General features: G+C 39.0%; 1 protein-coding gene and 1 pseudogene across 3 annotated transcripts in view; one reads left to right on the forward strand and one right to left on the reverse strand.

The window, feature by feature from the left end:
• Positions 1-2315: 2315 nt before the first annotated feature.
• The window catches only part of LOC148357607 (muscleblind-like protein 1), a 144044-nt gene continuing 122277 nt past the window's right edge, over positions 2316-24082 (forward strand). For 2 of the 3 annotated variants that reach the window (XM_088345128.1, XM_088345131.1), the window contains exon 1: positions 22618-22694. The gene's annotated coding sequence lies outside the window, so the exon portion shown is untranslated. Of the gene's footprint in view, positions 2442-22617; positions 22695-24082 lie in introns of those variants that run through there. The other variant, XM_088345129.1, reaches the window with a different exon arrangement.
• Positions 3831-3920, reverse strand: LOC148357608 (U2 spliceosomal RNA; annotated as a pseudogene).

Consider the following 24082-nt stretch of genomic DNA (forward strand, 5'->3'; position numbering starts at 1 on the left):
ACAACAGAAAATATTCAAGAAGCACTGTTTTAAACGCTTTAAAGTCCAAATTCCTTTAATAAACCATTTTAAAAACAAGGCATCATAATTTTAATTAATAAAATATCCTTTTTATAACAATTTTATTCATTCTAAAAAAAAAAAATTTGGGGTTAAGGTTGAAAAGCCTTAAAAAATCAGTACAGGAGGTTATAACATTCAAAAGCAAAACAGAGAAAATAAAAGTGCTTAAAATGACAAAAAATGTAGTACAAGACCCCAATTTACTTTAACATGACTTTTTGGGAGGGGAGGATTTCATTTTTAATTAATTTATCAGTTTTATGTTTTCTATCTTTATTTGATACTTTAAAAGCACAAAAACATTTCAATCTTAGTCATTTTTCTGTGATGGGGTTTAATTTGATTATTTCTTATCTTAATTTATGGTTTTATTATTTTCTTAATTTTATATATGTACTGTATATGTTCATTTTTTGAATACATTTTTTGTGCATTCATTCTATGTCATTTTTTGATAGGAATTATTTTACATTTCATTTTTAATTGATTTATTAATTTGATGTATTTATTTATTTTTATTCACTTTATTCAATACTTCAAGGGCATTAAATGCATTTTCAATTTTAGTCAATTTTGTGTGCAGTATATTTATTCATTTATTCGTTTTAATTATTTTTAAAGAGACAGTGTGTATTGTCTCCTAGTGATAAAGAACAACTTTCATTCGGTAAGAAATAAATTGATTTGAATACTCGTCAAGTCATGTTTATTTGTATAGCCCTTAATCACAAGAACTCTCAAAGGGCTGTACAGACTAAAGGCTACTATTACACCACATCATCAACATGGGATAAAGCTAATAACAGAATGTTCGGCTAACAGTTTTTCATTGCACTAGTGTTACGAAAACAAAACCATTTTTCGGAACGTTATTCAAATTTTGCCACGATTTTCGAATTTAAAAGGAAAGTACATTTTCTGAGCTAGTTTTGTTTATCTGTGAGTACCTAATCATACTCACATGCGATAACCTTGAGAAATTAGTGACCTCTTCTGGGGAGATTTGTTAGGATTGGGGTGGGTGGCATAGCATGCTACTTGCAAACTTTGCCTCGCCTTTATTGACTATTTCCACTAAAACTTGCCTCTGATTGGTCGGCACCATTGAAAACCAAACTGTGTTGTTTGGTTGGATCCCTTAACCACTAAGGTCGCAGGGGCACATCTCCTGTGGTGTGTCTTGGGCAAGTGCAGCCTGGTGGCGCCCATGTGCCTTGTTTAATCTTGCTGCATACAGCTAGGAAAAAATACATGAATTGTCATACTAATGTTAATTTCTATAATCCCCATTTAGGTCGATGCCATGTTTGTCCAACTTCCTGCCGCCACCCTGTAATCCGTGGCACTGGCCCTTGCTCGCACCAGTCAACACAGTGCCATCTAGTGGTCAAAAATTACACACAGAGGTTTTAGGTATTGTTTTAGTTATCAATTTATTCTTATTATCGTTATACCTCTTTTAATATATTTAGCACATTTATTTAAAGTATGGTTTTTTTGTATCTTTGCAGATGATTTAAATATATTTTTCTAAATGATAATCTATCTGAAGTATAACAGTTTTAGCTCAGTTTGTTATATATTTTTGAAAAATGTTTAAATATGTTAAAATGGGCTAAATTCTTCGTCAAATTGAATTGTTTTTGTCAAAACAAAGAATACAGAAAATAATCCATAAAATGAGCAAAATAACCTGTCATGGTGGCCTTTTTTCCCTTAGTCTTATTTCAACAAACAATAAGATCTCGTTATTGCAAAAGAATAATTTCGAAGTGAGCTATGTTATTTTCTTTATTCGTCCACATAATCAGTCGATATATATATATATATATATATATATATATATATATATATATATATATATATATATATATATATATATATTTATACATATATACACATATGAAGCTGCTTATCAAAGTGCAGCAGACCTTCCGAGGGGAATGGAGCTTCTTTCTAGGAACCCTTCCCATCTCCTGCTGCCCTCCCCCCATTTTTATTTATCACGGGTGACAGAAGCAACAGTTGGTGACCCACAATTCTCGTTTTTCTTCCATTCCCATCCTCCCTTTCCACTACGTAAAAAAAAATGCGAGGGCGGGTGGAAAGTGGAGGTCGGGGAAGGTGGGAAGCTGTTGCTACGGCAACCGTATCCGCGGCAGCAGTCGTCAAGCGTCTCCTTCCGCTTTTTGGTCTTATTTGATATTGTGCCCGAGCCGAGACTTTAGTCTCCTCTCCTCTTTGCGCAGGAAGCGAGGATTTCCCCCCCTCTCCCCCTTCAGATCAGCTGAGAGAGAGACGACATCACGCAGCCGTCTGCGCCGTTGTGCTCGTACATCAGTTGCTCACACTCTGGCTGGACTGCGACAAGTCGGCAGGTAAGAAGCCGAAGAGCGTCCCGTCGCTATCGAGCTGCTTTCTCTGTCCCAGCACTTGTCGAATCAACATGTCAGTTTCTTCCGGGATGAATGATTGAGATGAATATCCTTGTTTTCCAAATATTTTAATATAAAAGGAATTATATCTTCTGTTTTTGAGCCCGTTCGCAAGATACTATAGACATAAAAGTATGACTATACGGTAGACCCCGGGATACGTGAATCCAGTCTGGAGTGGTGGTTGAAGAGTGAACTTGCCGAATGGTGGGGGAATTGACACCTATGGTAATAAGATGATGTACTCCGAATCGCCCGATAGCCCAGATAAATACATTAAAATAACAGAATCATAAATACGACTTAGAAGTGATATACATATTAATAAATACATTTAAAAATGTCCTTTTATTTTACCTTTGGTTTAACATGACTGGAGTTAGTTCAGTGGAGTTAGCGGGTGGATGCAGAGAAGAGGAGAAGACACCAGTTTTAAATGAAAACGAATTTTAATTATTTTCCTGTGAAGATTTTTGTGCCCTTTTCGCTGTATTTGACACCTTTTTATTAACAACCGTCCTGATCGATTGTTTGTGGCTATATTCATGAGTGAAGGTTGCAATTTGTGAGCCATTCACATACTTCTTGATAATCACAAGCTTTGTTTCCATGGTTATCACAATTTTGGTTCTCTCATCACCATCACTCCAAGTTTTGGGAAACCTAGCTAAACAAGTTAAAAATGATTTATTGTTGTTAGTTGCTGAAAGTCGGTAAAATTAGGGGGCCGAAAAACATCAAAAAATAAAAAGTATTGAAAATAAACAGTTAAAATAACACTGTTGATTTAACAGCCTGTAAATAATGACCTTGTGTTTACTGTGGTGGTGTTAAAACCTTACTTTTTAGATATTGAATTAACACTATTCCTGAGTACCTTAGAATTAACAGTGTTGAATTAACACTATTACTCAGTACATTAGAATAAAGAGTGTTAAATTAACACTTAAAGTGAATATTTTGGATACTACCTCAGTGAACATATGGTTCTTACCTATAAAGATTAAGTTATTGTACAGTGTAGGAACACTTCAATTTGGGCTCTATTGTATTACAATATTAGAGGACACATATCCTCTGATATTGAACCCCTTCACTAAAATCATTAGACAGGAAAGTAAGACTAATGCTACGCCTATCCAGAGTAAAGCAACCTGGTGGGGGGGAGGGATTTTTTAAGGGTCATTGTTCTATTTTCTTTATTAATTATCTATTATCCGTTATCGGTCAGTTCATAATACGCTACACAGCCAAGGAGCTGGGACTCTTACTCTCAGCCAAAAGGTCAAGCTAAGGTCCCAGCCTTAAAACCTTGCTGCGATCATTGCGAAAGCACCGTGCCGGGAGGTACTGCAATACCGGGCCGATGCGTGGAGTGGACAGAGCAAGCTCTTATTCCATCTCCGGATTGCAAAAATCAATAAGTCAAAGTCACATGCCGACACATTACCAACACATATCGGTATAGTTCAACACCCACAACCAACGAATGCGGTTCATGGTGTGTTCAAAGACCAGACACACAGTTGAGACTTCCATATATTCAAAGAGAAAGTTCAGGTTTCTAAATGTTTGTTTTTATGGGGGTAAAAAGATCCCTACAATTAAAACAAACTTGGATTATTGTGATCATTTCCAAATATCTCCACTTTGTACATTGCTTTAACGAAAAAAGACAAAGTAATATTTTTTTATAAACACCCATAATTCCTTGTTTTCAATTCTTTGAATGGACTGTTGTAGTCGTCTTCTTCAGGTTTTGTGTGCGTCTCGTAGGAGACAGACGCCGGCCGCAGCTCTCGAAACGCAATTACTTTATTAAGGGACTCAAATGGAAGATTATGTTTGCCGATCCCCCGGAGAAATCCACCAAATACAACTCCCAAATAGAAGCAAACGACGTCACCGCCGATTGTTGGGCTCCTATCAGGCGAGACTCGGGAGATTTTTATCGTGTGGCAATAGAAAATGAAAATAACGTGCAGAACGAATGTGGAGTCTTTAACATTTTGCTCAAAGCGTCTATGCCCTCCTGCCGCAAATTCACATGCAGGCAATCAAGCCCCGCCCTTCTCCTTCCAGGGTTATTTTCTTCTTCTTTTATAGTTTATTTCATGATAACCTCACAAAACACAAAGTGACACCACTACCTCTTATTCAACGTTACTTCATGATTAAAGCAGCTACAGATGGTAGCTTTTCTTTAAAGAAGACCCCAAGTTACGGCGTCCCTAGTTTACGATATTTTCGTGTTATCATGTGGGGAAAATTTGTAGCCCCACCCACCAGTGGATTTGTTCAGAACAAAAAACAATCGACTTTGGCCTGGACGGATCTATTGACTCTAACAAAGATGTTATATAACGGAATTGTGAATATGCTTGATTGCTATTAAGATTGTCGAGAAGGGTTGTTCAAACCTCACATTGTTTGTTTGCTGCTATTAGTGTCAATAAATTTGTTCAAACCAACCAACCAAACCATACAACATCAAAAACAAACTATTTTATGTCCCTAAAAAAATTACAAAATCCACACTTTGTGGTTGTATGACTGTGCAAGTAATGTCTCAAAGATGCCTGTTTGGTATTTGTTGCTCTGCTATTGGCTTGGATCATGGCTTTATGAAGGTGCCAGTATTCTATTGGCTGAACTCCCGCCCACAATGCCTTTCCCTTCATTCAGTTCAGAATATCTTTGTTCTGTAAATACATTGTGAGTCATAGAAACAGTACTGTAAATTTGTACAGCATTTATTAGCTATGGGTCCCAGGTCTTGCAGTGATGCTAAAGGTATAAGAAAAAAACGTGATAACCGTGGAATAGCGTCTTGGAATTTTAAAGAAACTCAAAGAAGGCAGCAACATTATTATTACCCTTGCTAAGGAACCCGACTACAGGACGTGACTATTCTCAACAGTGAAAGTTTTGAAATACTTTTTAATTTTAATCTATGTGTCCACATCTGCATCCACCCACTAACAGCATTGTACCAGCATCACACCAGAGGTGAATACAACTCCATTTTATCTTCACATGTTAATTTATTTATAAAAAACTCTTATCATCTGTCTAACCACTTTCTGTACGTCTATGGTTACGGTTAGGTATATTATATTTTAGTAGTCCTTATTATATACTGTCTCCTACGAGACGCACACAAAGCCTGAATGAGACGACTACAACAGACCATTCAAATAATTGAAAACAAGGGATTATGGAGGTTTATAAAAAATATTACTTTATCTTTTTGGATACAGATCTTTTTCGTTAAAGAAAAGTATAAAGTTGAGATATTTGGAAATAATCACAATAATTCATGTTTGTTATATATATATATATATATATATATATATATATATATATATATATATATATATATATATATATAGATATATCATCTCATCTCATCTCATTAGCTCCACCGCTTATCCTCAGTAGGGTCGCAGGGGTGCTGGAGCCCATCCCAGTAATCATCGGGCAGTGGGCAGGGGACACCCTGAACTGGTTGCCAGTCAATAGCAGGGCACACAGGGACAACTCGCTCACCCATTCACACCTAGGGACAATTTGGACCGGCCAATTCACCTGAAATGCATGTCTTTAGAATTTGGGAGGAAACCGGAGAGCCCGGAGGAAACCCATGTTGATGTTTGTTTTTGATGATAACATACAAGCTCCTATATATATATATATATATATATATATATATATAGGAGCTTGCATGTTATCCCTGTGCTTGTATATATATATATATATATATATATATATATATATATATATATATATATATATATATATATATATGCAGCGCGGCAGAGCAGTGGTTAGTGCGTGTGTTGCACAGTTCTGAGGTCATGTGGAGTTTGCATGTTCTTCCCATGCTTGCGTGGGGCTCCTCCGGGCACTCCGGTTTCCTCTCACATTGAAAAAACATGAATATCAAGTTATTTGGCTGGTCCAAACTGTCCCTAGGTGTGAAAGAGCGAGTGAGTTGTCTGTCTCTGAGTGCCCTGCAACTGGCTGGTAACCAGTTCAGAGTGTCCCTGCCCACTGCCGGAAGATAGCTGGGATGGGCTCAAGCACCCCCGTGACCCTACTGAAGATAAGCGGTGCAGATAATGGAGATTATGAAAATATGAGTAGGACGATATGGTGGTTAGAAAGGTGCCGATTTGATTCTCAATAATTGTGTTTTGATATAACTGATGATTACAATTTAATTTCCTTTCCTAACAAGACATGTAACTGAAATCATACACTTTTTGGACATCTTTGCACATAAAATGTGCAGTTGACGTTGTAATTCCAGTTTGCTTAGTGATTGATCTAGGGTCCGCTGACATGTCACTGCTACTCGTTTTGGTTGATTAATGTTGATATTGGGATAATGGTGCAAAAGATGTTAGTTGTGTTACCGCAGTGGGATGAAAACCAAAATGTGTCCATACTTTGGATTTCAAATTTATGGGCGCCAGCCTTAGTTTTTGTTGCTCTCTTTCTGTCACAATAATCAATTCCAGGGAGAAACGTCAATTTCAATATTTGCCAAAAATAAAATCAGCATACAGTACATGAATAAGAAAATAAGTATTTCAACACCCTATTATTTTGCTATTCATCCTATCATGGAGGGGTATGAGATTTTCATTGTAGCTGCATGTCCACTGTCAGAGAGAGATACACTAAAAAGAAAAATCCAGAAATCACCATGCATGATTTTTTTTTAACGAGTCATTTGTGTGATATTGGTGCAAATAAGTATTTACACCCATGAGAAAATGAATGTTAATATTTAGTACAGTAGCCATTGTTTGTTATTACAGAGGTCAAATGTTCTCTGTAGTCTTTCACCATGTTTGCACACACTGCTAGAGGGATCTTGACCCACTCCTCCACACAGATCTTCTCTAAATCAGTCAGGTTTCTGGTCTGTCGCTGAGAAACACTGAGTTGGAGCTCCTTCCAAAGATTCTCAGGTCTGGAGACTGACCGGGCTATGCTCAAACTCTGGTATGCTTCTTACAAAGCCACTCCTTGATTTTCCTGGCTTTGTTTTTCGGGTTGTTGTCGTGTTAGAAGACCCAGCCACGGCCCATCTACAATGCTCTGACAAAGGGGAGAAGTTGTTCCCAAAAAATCACGGCCCTAGTCATCCTCTCTTTGATGCAGTGCACTCGTCCCATGTGCAGAAAAACACCCCCAAAGCATGATGGTACCACCTTCACGCTTCACAGTAGGGATGATGTTCTTTGGATTGTACATTTTTCCAAACACGCTTACTGGAATTATGACTAAAAAGTTCTGTTTTGGTTACATTTGACTACAAAACTTTCTCACATGACTCCTCTGTATTATCCAAATGCTCAAGTACAAACTTAAGACGGGCCTTAACATGTGCTGGTTTAAGCAGGGGAACCTTTTGTGTTACGCATGATTTCAAATCATGATGCATGTTCCTATGAAGACTGTACGCTGCTATGCCAACAACAAGCCCTGGATCACGAGCGACATCAAGGGCCTTTAAAAATGGTGATCAGCAGGAGCTAAAACGAGTACAGCAGGAGCTCAAAGTCCAGCTCCGGAAAGGGAAGGAGCAGTACAGGAGGAAGTTGGAGAAAAAGCTGCAGGACAACAACATGAAGGAGGTGTGGGAAGGGATGAAAACAATTACTGGCTGCAGCACCAAGCTGGGTGTGGCTGTGGATATAGATGTGGGGCGAGTCAACCAGTTGAACAACTTTTTCAACAGGTTTGACCACTCCGCCTCATCCTCACCCCTGAGTACTGCAGCTGTCCTTCCCCTCCCCTCTGGACACTAGCATTGAAGACATCCCCCCACTAAAAATAACTGCAGCCCAGGTGTGTGGAGAGCTGAGAAGGCTGCGAACCAGCAAGGCAGCTGGTCCAGATGGATTATCCCCCCGACTGCTGAAAGCCTGTGCGACTGAGCTGGGAGACCCTCTACAGCGCATCTTCAACCTGAGCCTTGAACAGGGGAGAGTCCCTCAGCTGTGGAAAACATCCTGCATAATCCCAGTCCCAAAGAAATCAAGACCTGAGGAACTCAACGACTTCAGGCCAGTCGCCCTGACATCACATGTGATGAAAACCATGGAGCGGTTGCTGCTGCACCCCCTGAGGCTACAGGTCCGTCACGCCATCGACCCACTGCAATTTGCTTACCAGGAGAAAGTGGGAGTGGAGGATGCTATAGTATACATGTTACACCGATCCCTCTGCCACCTAGATAGGGCTAAGGGGGCTGTGAGGATTACATTTTTGGACTTCTCCAGTGCCTTCAATACCATACAGCCTCTGCTACTGAGTAAGAAACTGACAGAGATGGGAGTTAGCTCACACCTTGTAGAATGGATTACTGACTACCTGACAGGTGAAACAGGGGGGCTGTACATCGGACACTGTGGTTAGCAGCACAGGATCTCCGCAGAGGACCGTGCTCTCTCCGTTCCTATTCACTCTATATACATCAGACTTTAAGTACAACTCTGAATCCTGCCATGTGCAAAAGTTTGCCGACGACACTGCGATCGTGGGATGTATCAGAAATGGGCAGGAGGAGGAGTACAGGAAATTGATTCAGGACTTTGTCCGATGGAGCGACGCAAACCACCTGCACCTGAACACCACCAAGACCAGGGAGATGGTGGTGGACTTCAGGAGAACCAGAACTCACCCGGTTCCTGTAACCATCAAAGGAGAATGTGTAGAATTTGTCCAGACCTACAAATACCTCGGTGTGCAGCTGGACAACAAACTGGACTGGACTGCCAACACAGAAGCTCTATGTAGGAAAGGGCAAAGCCGAGTTTACTTCCTCAGAAGGCTGGCCTCCTTCAAAATCTGCAAACAGCTCCTGAAAATATTCTATGAGACAGTTGTGGCAAGCGCCCTCTTCTATGCGACAGCGTGTTGGGGAGGCAGCGTCAAGAAGAAGGATGCCTCTCGTCTCAATAAACTGGCTAGGAAAGCGAGCTCTGTTGTGGGCAAAGAGCTGGACAGCCTAACAACAGTAGCTGAGAGACGGGCACTGGAAAAGCTGCGGTCAATCATGGACAATCCATCGCATCCACTACACAGCATTATCTCCAGACAGAAGAGCAGTTTCAGCGACAGACTGCTGTCACTGTCTTGTACTACGGACAGACTGAAGAGATCTTTTCTTCCTCATGCCATGAGGCTCTTTAACTCTACCCGGCAGAGTAAAAGCCCACATTAAACCACACACCCTACATTGCATATTACCAAATTTTATTGCAATATGTATTCTGTGTAGCACTATTTAGTTATTCTATATAACACGCTACAGTGGGCATTTGCACGTCACACTGGGTATTTGTAAATTGTATTTTTTTTGCCTTATTATTGTATTGTTCTCAGCTCAGGGATGCTGCTGGAAATGTGAATTTCCCTTCGGGGATGAATAAAGTATCTATCTATCTATGTATCTAGTTTATTATCTACATTAACCTTGGAAACGGTGGTCCCCTTTTTAGGTCATTGACCAACTCCTGTCGTGTAGTTCCGGGCTGATTATTCACCTTTCTTAGAATCATTGAGACCTCGCGAGGTGGTACCTTGAATGGGGCTCCACTACGGTTGAGATTGACCGTCATGTTTAGCTTATTCCATTTTCTGATGAATGCTCCAACAGTGGACTTTCTTCATCAAGCTGCTTGGCAATTCCTCCGTAGCCCTTTCCAGCTGTGTGAAGGTGTACAATTTTGTCTCTGGTGTATTTTGGACAGCTTATTCGTCTTTGCCATGTACCAAGTTAAATTCTTACTGATTGTATGTTGTGGACAGGTGTCTTTATGGAGCTAACGACCTCAAACAGGTGCAACTGATTTAGGATGATACATGGGCGGACTAACAGGTCTTTCAGGATCAGAATTGTAGATGATACACAGGTGTTCAAATAGTTATTTGCAGCTGTATCACACAAATAAATTGTTTAAAAATCATGCATTGTGATTTCTGGATTTTTCTTTTTAGTTTATCTCTCTCACATGCCCCTACGATGAACATTTCAGACGCCTCCATGTTTTCTAAGTGGGAAAAATAGCATTGTATAAAAAAATTGTTTTTGTTTTATTTTTTATCAACTCCATTATACTTGGAAAGATTATTTTTCATTTGCCTTATCCTTATTGGCGTCAAGATGCTGATTAAGCGAAGCCCTGCATATTTGGAGCTTCTGAAAAAAGTTGACAAACTGACACTAAATCCAAGCTGAGATCACCAAAAGTACATCGCTTTTCAAGAAGCTGAAAAATAAAAATAAAATGTGAATTAAAGTGATCCACCTGTCAGTTTATTAGCCAAGCTTAGCCCCAGAGAGGATCGAAGGCTCCAGATGCGCCGGTTAAATCCTCCCGCAGTGGCGTCCGTTTTTTTTCTTGCAAAAGGTACCGGTGGCACTTTAAAGGGATGGCAAAACAATTTTTTAGCGGGCGTGTCTGTGCACTCTCTCACTTACACTAGCACGTTTGTTCCGACTAGATTAGACTCGATTTCAACAATTATATTCAAGTCCTCAAGCATGTCTTGTTTTCTCATCATCTTTTAACTCTCGAGTACACCATCACTTGCAGGAAGTATATTTATCTAACTGCAATCCACCTCCACTCAACCCGTGCCCCGAAAATATATGGGTTTCACAGATTCAGGATTAATGGTTTACCTCTAGAGTTAAAGCTTTAAATCATCTGCAAAATTGTCCTGAGTAACATTTTAATTTGTTCTCCCTTCTCTCAAATATTTTTTCGAATTTGTACATGTTTATATGGAACTGCAGTTAAAACTTTTACTCTGATATTAATTCTGAAGATAAGGCATTAACTCATTTATCATTTCATCCTCAGTAGCACATCAGCGTTTGCAGGAAATGTATTTCTTTAAGAATCATCTCCCTCCATTCTACCGATTTCCCCCAAAAACGGATGTCGTTATGTAGAACTACAATTAAAGCTTTAACTCATCCACCCATTTGTTATGTGTAATACATGATCGTTTTAAGGTAGTTTATTTGTTCAAGTGTCATAAACCCATGCCCTAAAAATCATATACCGGAAAAAAAACTACAGTTTAAGTTTTAACTCATTCGTCATTTTTTTCCTCGGTAGTACATTTGCAGGACGCTTTTTTTTTAAATGTGATCCCCAACCACTTAACCTGCATCCCTAAACATTTGTGTTCATATAGAACTAGAGTTAAAGCTTTAACTCTGAAGTTAAAAATTTGACTCATTCTTCATTTTGTCCTGAGAAAACACCGCGGTTTGCAGGAAGCATATATGTTCAAGTGTCATCTTCCTTCATCGAGTCCACACCCTAAAAATGTACACGTTTGAATAAAAACTCTGGAGTTAAAGCTTTAACTCATCTGTGATATATGTGTGAAAAAGATGTGTAAAATATTTCAAATGAAGCATTTCAATCTAGAATCTTCTGGAATATTGCCAGAATTGGAGTGAGATCAATCTCGTTTACAATGTTTAATCTACGCCTAGCACTAATACATATGAAGTTATGTTTTCTTTAGAAGGATAAAAAAACACTAACAAAGTCAAATACTGGTTGCGGAGATTTATTTTATTTTTGCAAGAAAATAACGAAAACATTTGCTATTACCAGGAGAGATTGTTTTTGTGATAAAAATAAATGAAAGCAACACTTCATTGAATCTTGACAAGAGGGCGAATTATTTTAAAACAATTAAAAAATAAGTGAATGGAGAAAAATAATAAGAGAAAATGTTGTTTTTTTTTAGTATATTTTTCAGTGATTATTTAAAAAAAAAAGGGTAATACTGATACATGCTGATAATCAATAGCCAAATAAAACACTGGTAAATTGGTTTTAAATGAATGGATTTTTAAAAGTTTTTTTTTATAATAGTCATTTTGCATAGGAAAAGGGAATTACAGTATATGTACAAACATCAGGTACTGATGACTGTTCGAGATGTAAGTTTGATTTTCTGTCTAAAAGATGTGGTATCAAACAATCCTTTTGAAATCAGACTGCTGTGTCAAAATGAAATACAGGTACTAGTGATCCCAAGACCCAAGAAGAAAACCGCAGGTTGGAGAGCGTTCTCCACTCGGGCCCCTGAGATTCGATCTGCAACCTCAGTGGAACTGTTTAAATCTAGGCTTAATATACACTTATATTCCATAGCTTATGAATGACCTATATTTCATGTTGATAATATCCGTGTCATGATTACTGATGGAAATCACCTGTGCCTGGTCATTTGGCGCCACCCGCCGGGGGTTCTGATTGGCTCCCTGTCACTATTTGAACCCAGTCCTGTCAGTCCCCTTTTGTCAGTCCGTCTGCGAACCTCTGTGTATACAAGGCTAGTCTTTTTCGATACTGACTCCCACCTGTCCCGTTTTTTGCACCCGTTTGTCTCCGGCTACGACCTTTTTTGAACCCGACCACGTCTGCTCTGCTGTTCCGGCTATCGACCTGTTTTTCCGTCCCTGACACCGCCATCGCCCGCAATGGAAGATCCACTTCCGTATTTGGATCACAATCCGATTGCGAGAGTGACTTGCTTCTCGCGTCTAGCGAGCACCGGATCACGGGCGCTGCCCATCCTCTCTCTATCTCAATAAACTTGTGAGAAACGTTATGTGATTGGGTCCTGTTTCCGTTCTGGTCCTGACAATCTGTGTATTGTTTGATATTGCAAGCAACATCCATTGCAGCCCGGTCATCCCGGAAGGGGGATTACCTCATGTCATGCACATTTTCAAGGTTTCTTCATTTTCCTCATGTTGAGGTTTTTGAATTTTTCCTTGCCCTCATGCAGGTTTTAGATCGGGTATGGTGTAATAATAGTCTGCAGTTTGCAATAATCTGTGGTCTGTGCAGCCCTTTGAGACTCTTCATGCTTAAGGGCTATACAAATAAACATGACTTGACTTGACTTGTCTTATTTTTCCCTTTAAGAGTGACATCACATCTCTAAAGGATTGTAATCTCGTGAGTTCTGCTGGCCTTTTTTGCAAGTCACGCGTGGTTTTGTCATGTTATTCCGCCTCCGACTGCGACTGCGGCGCTCCTGCTGGACATGTTGTAAATATTCATAGGAGTTGCTCACATGTTCACGCCCGAGTCGATGTAGTGATGAATTCCAAACAATGAGTCGCTTGGTAACATCTACCTGACAGACAAAAATATGCAAAGCACACAAAACACACACATGGCAACACGTGTCGACCTGACGTAATGTTGATGGCGTTTGGCGCCATGGCAACAGTTGGGACTCAGGCTGTCCCGGAGGAGGGATGCTGTGGAGGAGGGAGCCAGGCTGCACCACACATTATCTGTCTGTGAGACAACCGCTTTATTACTGCGTCACGGAAAAAGGTCTTTTTTTCAACATACAGTAACAGTAGATCCCTGGGATACGGTTACCCCTCCTTATGACATTTTCACTTTTAGGCAGGGGTGGGGACTTTTTTGAGTGTCGGAGCGCGCTGAGTTAACAAAATGGCAAAAAATCATTTGGTTTTCTTGTATCTTCTGTTACAGAATGCCGACGATATCTCGGCGATTCTTGAGAACAAAATATAATGTAATATACTGTATGTAGGTAAGATCAGGCCTAAAAACACTCAGGCCCGCGCGTATTAGAGGCCGACACAGCCCTAACCTGACCAATTAACTTGATTCGCAGGACTGACTGTAAAGCAAACCCCAAATTTTGTATTTCGTTTGTGAGGATTTGGGAGGAGGAGAGGTGATTTATTTTAAGAAACTTAAGCCCGTCTTTTCAACAAAATCTGAGTTAAACAATACTGTTTAAACATCTACATTTTTTAAATTTCTGTGTCTGGTTACATTAACCGACAGTTTTCCATCATTAACTGATTTTTTAAAGAGAACATTTTAAGACCTTTTGGGATTTCGACCATAGCAGCAATATATCCTTAGGAATCTAGTGTGGCACATTTAGGAGAAAGGCTGAGAAGCAAGACGAATATTGATGGCTTGTGAAATCTTAGTATATTATCAATACACTGTTCTAGTATATATTTTTATAAACACATTTGTATTTTTAATAAAGTCAATTAGAGAAAACCCAAGCCCAACCTGAACGTAATAATTAATATTTTAGGCCCAACCCGGTATTTATGCCTATCCAATATTTCTCTTACCATCTCCATTGGTAGGCTTTTTTTTTTTTTACTATTTTATTGTAAAGATTTCTTTCATGCAAAAAAAAAACAAAAAACAAAAAACTGGAAATAAGTCTCCTTATAAGAGAAGCAAGGATATGCATGTATAAATTGTCATAAATTCAATCATTTATATTTACGTAATGTTTCATTTTTTATTTGTCTATAGAGTAGACCATTAAACATTGAACAGTTTTTGAAACGGGGCAGCAGTGGTTAGCGCATGTGCGGCACAGTTCTGAGGTCGTGGGAACCTCCTGCGTGGGTTCAAATCCAGCTCCCGGCCTTACTGTGCGGAGTTTGTATGTTCTCCCTATGCTGGCGTGGGTTTCCTCCGGGCACTCCGGTTTCCTCCCACATTCCAAAGACATGCATTTCAGGTGAATTAGCCGGTCCAAATTGTCCCTAGGTGTGACTTAGCGAGTTGTCTGTCCCTGTGTGCCCTGCGATTGGCTGGCAACCAGTTCAGGGTGTCCCCTGCCCACTGCCCGATGATTGCTGGGATGAGCTCCAGCACCTTTGCGACCCTACTGAGGATAAGCGGTGCAGCTAATGAGATGAGATGAGGTTTTGAAACTGAAAACTGAAACTGAACTTGAATTTAAGCTAATAAATGTTTTTGCATGAAATGTTATGAATATCTTGATAAAAAAGTACTCGATAAAAAACATCAAGTACAGAAAAGATTAGCCAGTTATTTGAATGTTATTTCAAAGTACACAATAATGTTTCATCAAAACTAGATTTTCATGGAGGGTAGACACACAACGGGAAACAGTGAACAAGGCCAGCACCAAAACAATGTTTTGCTAGCAGTACTTTATTTACCATTTTACAGGTATTAAAAGTGTGGCCTATGGGCCATATTTTGCCCACCCCTGCTTTATTGTAAGGAAAGATATGATTTGGCTGTCCCTCTTTACCAGGGTTGAGTAGGGTTACTTTAACTGGATTACTTTCAATTACTTTTGGATTACTCCAATACCAAATATGCTAATAAAAAAAAAATAAACTAAATATGAATAAAATTACTACATTTTGTGCAGGCTTGGGGAGTAGCGGAATACATGGAACGGCAAAAATGATGTTGGCAAGCTGTTTGGATTTATTTTCATTTTGTTTGTGTCGCATTTTATCTTAGTTTTGCCGTAGATCAAAGAGATCAAAGCCAGGAGAGAAAGCTGTGAGTCATAATTTTATTCATATTTAGTTTCTTTTGTCTTTTATTTGCATATTTGGTATTGGAGTAATCCAAAAGTAATTGAAAGTAATCCAGTTAAAGTAACCCTACCCAACCCTGCTCTTTACAGCATTGTCAACCTCAAATTTGCATACCCTATAACTGTAATTTGTTGCTGAAGAAAGGAATGCAGTCAACTACTGACCAATTGAAGCGGCTCTTCTCATTTCCGAGGCTCAAAACAAATATTTAGCCAGAGACGGAGACTTTATCTGCTTTATGGTATTTTCCCTATATAAGGCGTGGTACCTCACAACGTTTTCACACTACAGTGTGGAATGAAACGATTTTTCAGCCACTATTTATGACATTATCCCTACTATACAATATCAACAACAAATAAATGGGCATGCCCAAAAACGTACAAAATTAAAACTTTGCGGTTTTATGACAAGTTACATTTCTAAGATGCCTGTCTGCTATTAGTCAGCATAATAGAAAATGCTAGTCTGCTGTTAGTTAGCATCACAGCATCATGGAAATATTGGTATGCTCTTGGCTGCATTACCTCCCTCAATTCCTTAATCTTTATTCATTCAGTTCAGAATTTCATGTGCTTCTTTAATAATGAGAGTTATTGTAATGCAATAATGAATTTTTTTTACTGTACTTATAAGCTATGGGTCTCCTATGCAATGATGCTAAAGGGAAAAGAGAATACATGGTAACCAAGAAAACAAAGCTCGTGAATTTAAAGAAATACGAAGTAGGCACACAAATTGCTACCCTGATTAACCCTGCAAGACGCAGATATAGAAAAATATAAAATAAATTTTGTTTCACCACTTAATTGGTGTTATAGCAGGCTCATTCCTAAGACTTAAAAAGTGGTCGGCGGCGCCCTCTGTTGGCTGCGGCTGCATCGGCTCGCTACAACGGGTCAGGTGCAATCGACATTTCGTTCTGTGTACATTGTTACACAGAATGACAATACAAGGAAATTATTATTATTATTATTATTATTTTAGAGATGAAAGTGTAATGTTTGCAAAATCATGTTTTTTTGTCAAGCACTTGCGAGCCTTTATGAATTTTCCACAAAAAATTATTATGAGTTTAAACACTTAGTGACTGTGTTAATGTGAAGAAAGTCAACAACAAAATAACATTTCCTCCCCTTTTTGGAAAAAATAAAAATGTCCTAATTTTACAACGCTGGATCTTACAGGATTAAGGGATCGACGACCGTGACTATCATCAAACACAAGGGATTAAATCAGCAAAGTGTTCTAGGGAAATCAAAGTGTGGAAGTGGAAAATCAGTTTTAATTTGAATCCTCATGTCCCCATCTGTATCTACCTGCTACTACACTATACCAGCAGAAGTCACATGACACGAGAGATAAATGAATCTCATTTTTCCTTTTCAGTACATGTATATTTATTTATAATGTTACTTATAATAGAAATGTATATTCCAGGTAAGTGGTACCTACTTTATACTATTTTGTTATCAGAATGTTTTTATCTAGGATACCAGTGGTTCTGAACTTATTAGTAAGAGTTTACCGTAGTTTTATAACCCTGCTATATGGGGATTTCACTTTGGGATTCTAGATTCGGAACAGATTCATGGCATATCTCGGGGGTCTAATGTACATTTATTTTCACGTGGTATATCCGCGAAGAGGGCTTCACAATGTGGGTAAACAGAAAAGCAATGGTGAATTAATTTTCATCAGGCAGACAGTTTGATCCGTTTTGTACTGTTTGGCTTATTAAATTTGAATATTTGCACACTCAATTCCTCCTCAACTCGCCAAACAGCGATGACGGTCTTTGAGCCAATAGGAATCGCCGCCAAAACGCGTCTTTGATGAACAGGCTTTGTTTTATCTCCAGCTGTTCATCTCCAAAAACTACTGTGGAAAATACAAAATGTGTGAGGCAATAATTCTGATACTGTTGCGAAATGGTAATTTGGGGAAACGAATCTGGCAATAATCATCAACAAAACATATTTTGTGGAAGAGTATTCCATAAAATATGTAACATTTCATTACTACAAAACAAGAAAAATCTGTTTTTTTGAGTTAGTCTAAAATTAACTCATTAAGGATTCAGCTAATGATTTTATTTGTCAACAACAACAACAAATACTTTTGAAATATTTGGTTAGGTTGCAGCCTGCCCTAATTTCAAAATGGTTTGAACGCTTGAGTTAAAATTTTCAATCCACTTTGAATCCTGATTTAAAGCTTACAAAGCAGATCCAACCTTGGGTTAAAGCTGTAAAGCTTCTTAAACTCTCAAATTAAAGCTTTAAAATGGCTTTATCTAATTTATCTGTTACAGAGCAGCTTCAACTTTTGATCTAAATATTTAAATCTGCTTCGTACTGTTGAAAAATATATCTCTACTGATGATTTGACTCAAGCTAAAGCCTTAAAGTAACTTTAACTTTATTTCTTGAGTCAACGCTTTATATTGGCTCTAACACTAGGTCAACGATTTAAAGCTTTAAAGATCCAAACAGTCTTGATCTTATTCTAAAGATTCAAAGCTCGTTGCCCCTGGAGTTAAAGCTGTAAAACTGCTAGAATGTTTAGGTCGGCAATAGAAAGTTTCTTTAACGCTTGATTTAAAGATTTAAGGCTGCTTTAACTCTGAACTTAAAGCTTTAAATTTTCTTTAACAGCTGTAACAATTGAATCACATATGAATCAGATTTAACTCTTGATTTAAAGATTCAAATGTACTTTAACTCTTTAATTAAAACTCAAAAGATGTTTTGACTCAAGGTGAAGCTTTTATGTACCCTTTACGCTTGAGTTAAATATTCAAATTTGGCTTTAACTCTTCATTCAAAGCTCTAAAGATGCTTTACTATCAGGTTAAAGCTTTAACGTAGCTTTAACTCTTGAGTTAAAGATTCAAATATGCTTTAACTTTTGAGTTAAAGTTCTGAAGCTGGTTTAACTAAAGTTAAAGCTTTAAAGTCAAACGCTGCTTTAACTCTCAAGTTCATTCTTTAAAGTACCTTTTACTCTTAAGTTAAAGTTTTTAAGGGACTTTAACTCTTTATTCAAAGATTTAAAGAAGCTTTACATGTTTCCATACAGCTTTAAAACTTCTTTAAGTTTTGAATGAAAGATTGTCTTCTTCCTGGGGTGGCATGACAGAATCTAATTGAAAAGCATTGAGTTAAAGCTTCAAACTGACTACTCAAAATTCATGCACTACAAAACACAGCCATCAGTGGACGCTAGAACTACACAAATCAAATGCAATTACTCCTTCTTAAACTGAAACTTTTGTGATTAAAATTAGGCAGAAGGTGTACTATTCCTCCTCTCAATTGTGCAAATATGTCGCAAAATATTCTATGCGCCAGTCGACTCGCGGAAATTTAGTCTCGCAGTTGACTGATTTGGCTCATATCCTCGAGAGCTCTGACATCATCGAATGAACACAAGACTTCTAAAACGGTGAATCCCATTAACTCACGATAAGAGGCACCTCAAAAACAGATGGTGAATGTAGTAAACAGCAATTGCATACTGCTCATTTATGCTTGGTGAAATTAGGACTTTGCTTACCCGGTCTTTGCCTTTTTTTAGGTAGGCGATTTTGGGTTTTCCTTTGAGTTTTTCGCCACGCGTGTCCCAGTTGATATAATATTGTCCGGCTATCTCCATGTTAGCGTTGAGGCTGCCGAAGGCCCGGTTAACACCCATAGAGGCTAGCTAGCTGGCTAGCTTGCCGTGTCCATTGGTTTATTCCTGGCATCCGTGCATATGATCGTATTTTTTTGTTGTGGTTCCCCGGTTAACCAGTCTGCTCACTGTATATATTTGGTCGGCCAGCCTTGGGCTTTTCTGCCGAAGCTGCGGACGACTTTCGTTCATCGTTCCGGTTAGCCCCTTCAACAATTGGCTAGCCTGCCATGTTCATTGGTTTATTCCCGGCACGGTTTGCATTTCCAGTTTTCATTGTTGCTTGCTGTAAGGTTTGCTTGAACCTCAGCATGGTTCTTTTATCTTAGTTAGTCATTATACTAGAAATAAGAACCAGGAGACTGCACATTCTCTTTTAACTATTTACTGGATGCCCAAAAGATTTAATACACAGTGTTGTAGCCTTTCTCAGTATTATGCAGAAGAAATGTGGCTTATCAAAGCCTTATACTGTCTTGGCCGCCCACCCACGCGGGGCGGGGTTTGGGGGTCACCGCCCACAATGTCGTAAGACTAAACGGTATTATGTTTGCTAGAGTGTTTTTAGATAAGGATATGCCAGAGCAAGAGCGACCTAACGTTACGACTTAAGTCTTCTACAGTGATTTGCGAAACTATTTGGCCACCTTGAACTTTGTGACCTTTTGCAACATTTCAGACTTCAAACATAAAGATATAAAACAGTAATTTTTTGTGAAGCATCAACAATAAGTGGGACACAATCATGAAGTGGAACACACTTTATTGGATATTTTAAACTTTTTTTAACAAATTTTAAAAAAAACGAAAAAGCGGGTGTGCAACATTATTCAGCCTGAGTTAATACTTTGTAATACCACCTTTTGCTGCGATTACAGCTTCAAGTCGCTTGGCGCATGTCTCTATCAGTTTTGCACATTGAGAAACTGATATTTTTGCCCATTCTTCCTTGCAAAACAGCTCGAGCTCAGTGAGGTTGGATGGAAAGCGTTTGTGAACAATAGTTTTTAGTTCATTCCACAGATTCTCAATTGGAATTAGGTCTGGACTTTGACTTGGCCATTCTAACAACTTGATATGTTTTTGGTGAACTATTCCACTGTAGCTTTTGCTTTATGTTTTGGAACATTGTCTTGTTGGAAGACAAATCTCCGTCCTAGTCTCAGGTCTTTTGCGGACTCCATCAGGTTTTCTTCCAGAATGGTCCTTTATTTGGCTCCATCAGTCTTTCCATCAATTTTAACCATCTTCCCTGTCCCTGCTGAAGAAAAGCAGGCCCAAACCATGATGCTGCCGCCACCATGTTTGATTTTGGGGATGGTGTGTTGAGGGTGATGAGCTGTGCTGCTTTTACGCCAAACATAACGTCTTGCATTGTTGCAAAAAAGTTCGATGTTGGTCTCATCTGACCAGAGCACCTTCTTCCACATGTTTGATGTGTCTCCCAGGTGGCTTGTGGCAAACTTTAAACGACCCTTTTTATGGATATCTTTAAGAAATGGCTTCCTTCTCGCCACTCCTCCATAAAGGCCAGATTTGTGCAGTATACGACAGATTGTTGTCCTACGGACAGATTCTTCCACCTCAGCTGTAGACCTCTGCAGTTCATCCAGAGTGATCATGGGCCTCTTGGCTGCATCTCTGATCAGTTTTCTCCTTGTATGAACTGAAACTTTAGGGGGACGGCGGGTCAGTGGTCTGATACTCCTTCCATTTCAATATTATTGCTTGCACAGTGCTCCTTGGGATGTTTAAAGCTTGGGAAATCTTTTTGTATCCAAATCCAGCAACAGTATGTCAGACCTGCCTAGTGTGTTCCTAGTTCTTCATGATGCTCTCTGCGCTTCAAACAGACCTCTGAGACTATAACAGTGCAGGCGCATTTATACAGAGACTTGATCACACACAGGTGGATTCCATTTATCATCGTTAGTCATTTAGATCAACATTGAATCATTCAGAGATCCTGACTGAACTTCTGGACAGAGTTTGCTGCACTGAAAGTAAAGGGGCTGAATAATTTTGCACACCCACTTTTTCATTATGTATTCTTTAAATAAGTTTAAAATATCCAATAAAGTGTGTTCCACTTCACGATTGCGTCCCACTTATCGTTGATTTTCCACAAGAAATTACAGTTTTATATCTTGACGTTTGAAGTCTGAAATTTGGCAAAAGGTCACAAAGTTCAAGGGGGCCAAATAGTTTCGCAAGCCACTGTATCTATTATTTGAGAGGCCGTAGATCTAAGATCGCCCTATGTTGTAGTTCTGTTGCATCCACCTTCGATGAAATACCTACGCATTCTCCATAAAAATCACCAAAACCTTGCTCAAAACACTAATAACCTCTTCGGCTAATCAAAACATAAAACAATATGGCGACTGGCTTACTAGGGTGCTGGTGCTCCTCCGGTTACTTCGCAACCGGATGACAACGACAAGACAGGCTGTCTCAGAAAAAGATGGGAATATACAGATTAAATACTTACAGTTTATAGATTTTATCCAAAAAGCATTTCCCAATTCCTCACCTTTTGCATGTTTTCTAATTTTGGTACGCCTTTAATTAGGGGAGCAATTGTATGAATATGGCAACAACGTCACTTTCTCTTCGCATTGGTCACGTTTGCATGTTTTTTGTTTTTCCTTCGTTTTTTTCTTTTCTTTTTTACATTTTCGTTCTGTTTAGAGGACACGCAAGAAAGGCAGGTGCGTGGGTGGGCATTTGCAGGTGCGCAGTGAAAAAAGAAAAATAGCGAATAAGAGGGAGTGGTCGGCTCGCCTCTTTCACCCTGACATTTTACTCACCATGCAAAATTATAGTCTCCAAAGTACAACTACAGTAGTCAATTTTCTGCACCTAAACTCACTCCATGCGTTTTTTAGCTTGCACTTCCTTAGATGGAGACCGTAGATGAAGGTAGGGAGGGGCGAGGGAGGAAGGGGGAGGAGGGAAAAAGGGGGAGGCGGGATAATGGATAAGGGAGAGAGGTGAGGGGAGAGGGGAGTGCCTCCAACCTCGCTTGAGGTTTTCACTTTCCGCTCTCTTCTCAGCAGCAAGTCAGAAGAGCGTCCTCGCGCACGGTAAGTCTGTTGACTCAGTGCGTGAGCACGTGTGTGCGTGCTCGTGCATGTGCGTTTATCACGCTTACTATATCTTGCTTTATCCTCTCAAAGCACTTTTGCAATACTGTTCTTTATTTTTGCAAGCATTAGCAGGATGGATCCCTGCATATATGCATTTACTGTATACATTGCGTGCGCGTGCACGAGCAGCCGAAGTATCACAGCATGCTCCGTCCGTGCTTTGCTTCGAGCGCGCAGTAGTGTGAGGCGGGACACTTTCCAATGTGGAAAAAAAAAGAAAACGGGCTGTGCTTAATGTTGCGAGGGGTAGTTGCCGCGTGCACCTGTGCGCGTGCATGCCAGGCGAGACATTGACACTCACGTCCTCGGTGTTTTTTTCGCGCTATTGGAGTTGTTGGACGGCAGTGGAGTGTTAATGCAATGAAGGGGGTGAGGGATTGTGCGCGTGTGCTCGTGCACGTCATTGGACATTTGAATTAGGTTCTGGTGGAAACGGTCGGATTTGACAGTGATTAGTTGCTGTAGGTGAAAAAAAAATCATTAAAACTCCATTGGCGGACAGGTTTTTTGTATATTCTGATACACTTAAGTTATTTTAAGTTAATTTTCCATGGAAACAATCATTAATTTTTGAGACAAATTGTTCTTCAGTTTAGCAAAATTATCTTTTTTTTTCTCGTTTTACAGTATTCGTCTCTGATCAGGTTGGGAACATCTCTTAAAATGACATGCATGTCTACAATCTTAATTAAAATATGACTTAAAAGATCATTAAATAATATGAAAGTACCCCCAAAAATTACTTAAGTAGCGAAATTTTCTGCCAATACGGTAAGATTATTTCTCTCCGATTTTTGAAATGCAAAGACTTTCATTTCGTGCTCAGATGCTTCATTGGCAGATAGTTTTAGTTGTTTTACCTAAAATAAGCCATTGGGGCAAACGTTTGTGTACAGTTAATATAACTATCTTCCACGCTGCAAAAAATAGACTCTTAGCCAATCAGCGGAAAGTTTGAGTGCAGTTTTTTGTTTTAAGCTAATCTAAACTGTTCTGTGAATTATATAAGACACTTTATCCTTTAAATTAGGAAAAAAGAATCTTATCCTGCACTTTTTTATGTGTTTTGTTTTCTAATTGTGGTAGACAATTTTACCTAAAATCAGCAAAATTGTCTACCGTCTTGTAGATAACAGAACTTTGATTAAATTAAGGATGAAATATCTTAAAATAGTCCCAAGATAAAATACCTTGGAACTAGAAAATTTGCATTTATAATAAGCTACATTTTTCACTAGTGAAGAGAGAGTTTGAATGTTCCATCCATCCATTTTCCGTACAGCTCATCCTCAGTAGGGTCACGGTGGGTGCTGGAGCCCATCCCA

This window comes from Urocampus carinirostris, chromosome 10, assembly GCF_059441175.1.
Source record: "Urocampus carinirostris isolate Australia breed hairy pipefish chromosome 10, RoL_Ucar_1.0, whole genome shotgun sequence".
NCBI lineage: Eukaryota > Metazoa > Chordata > Actinopteri > Syngnathiformes > Syngnathidae > Urocampus > Urocampus carinirostris.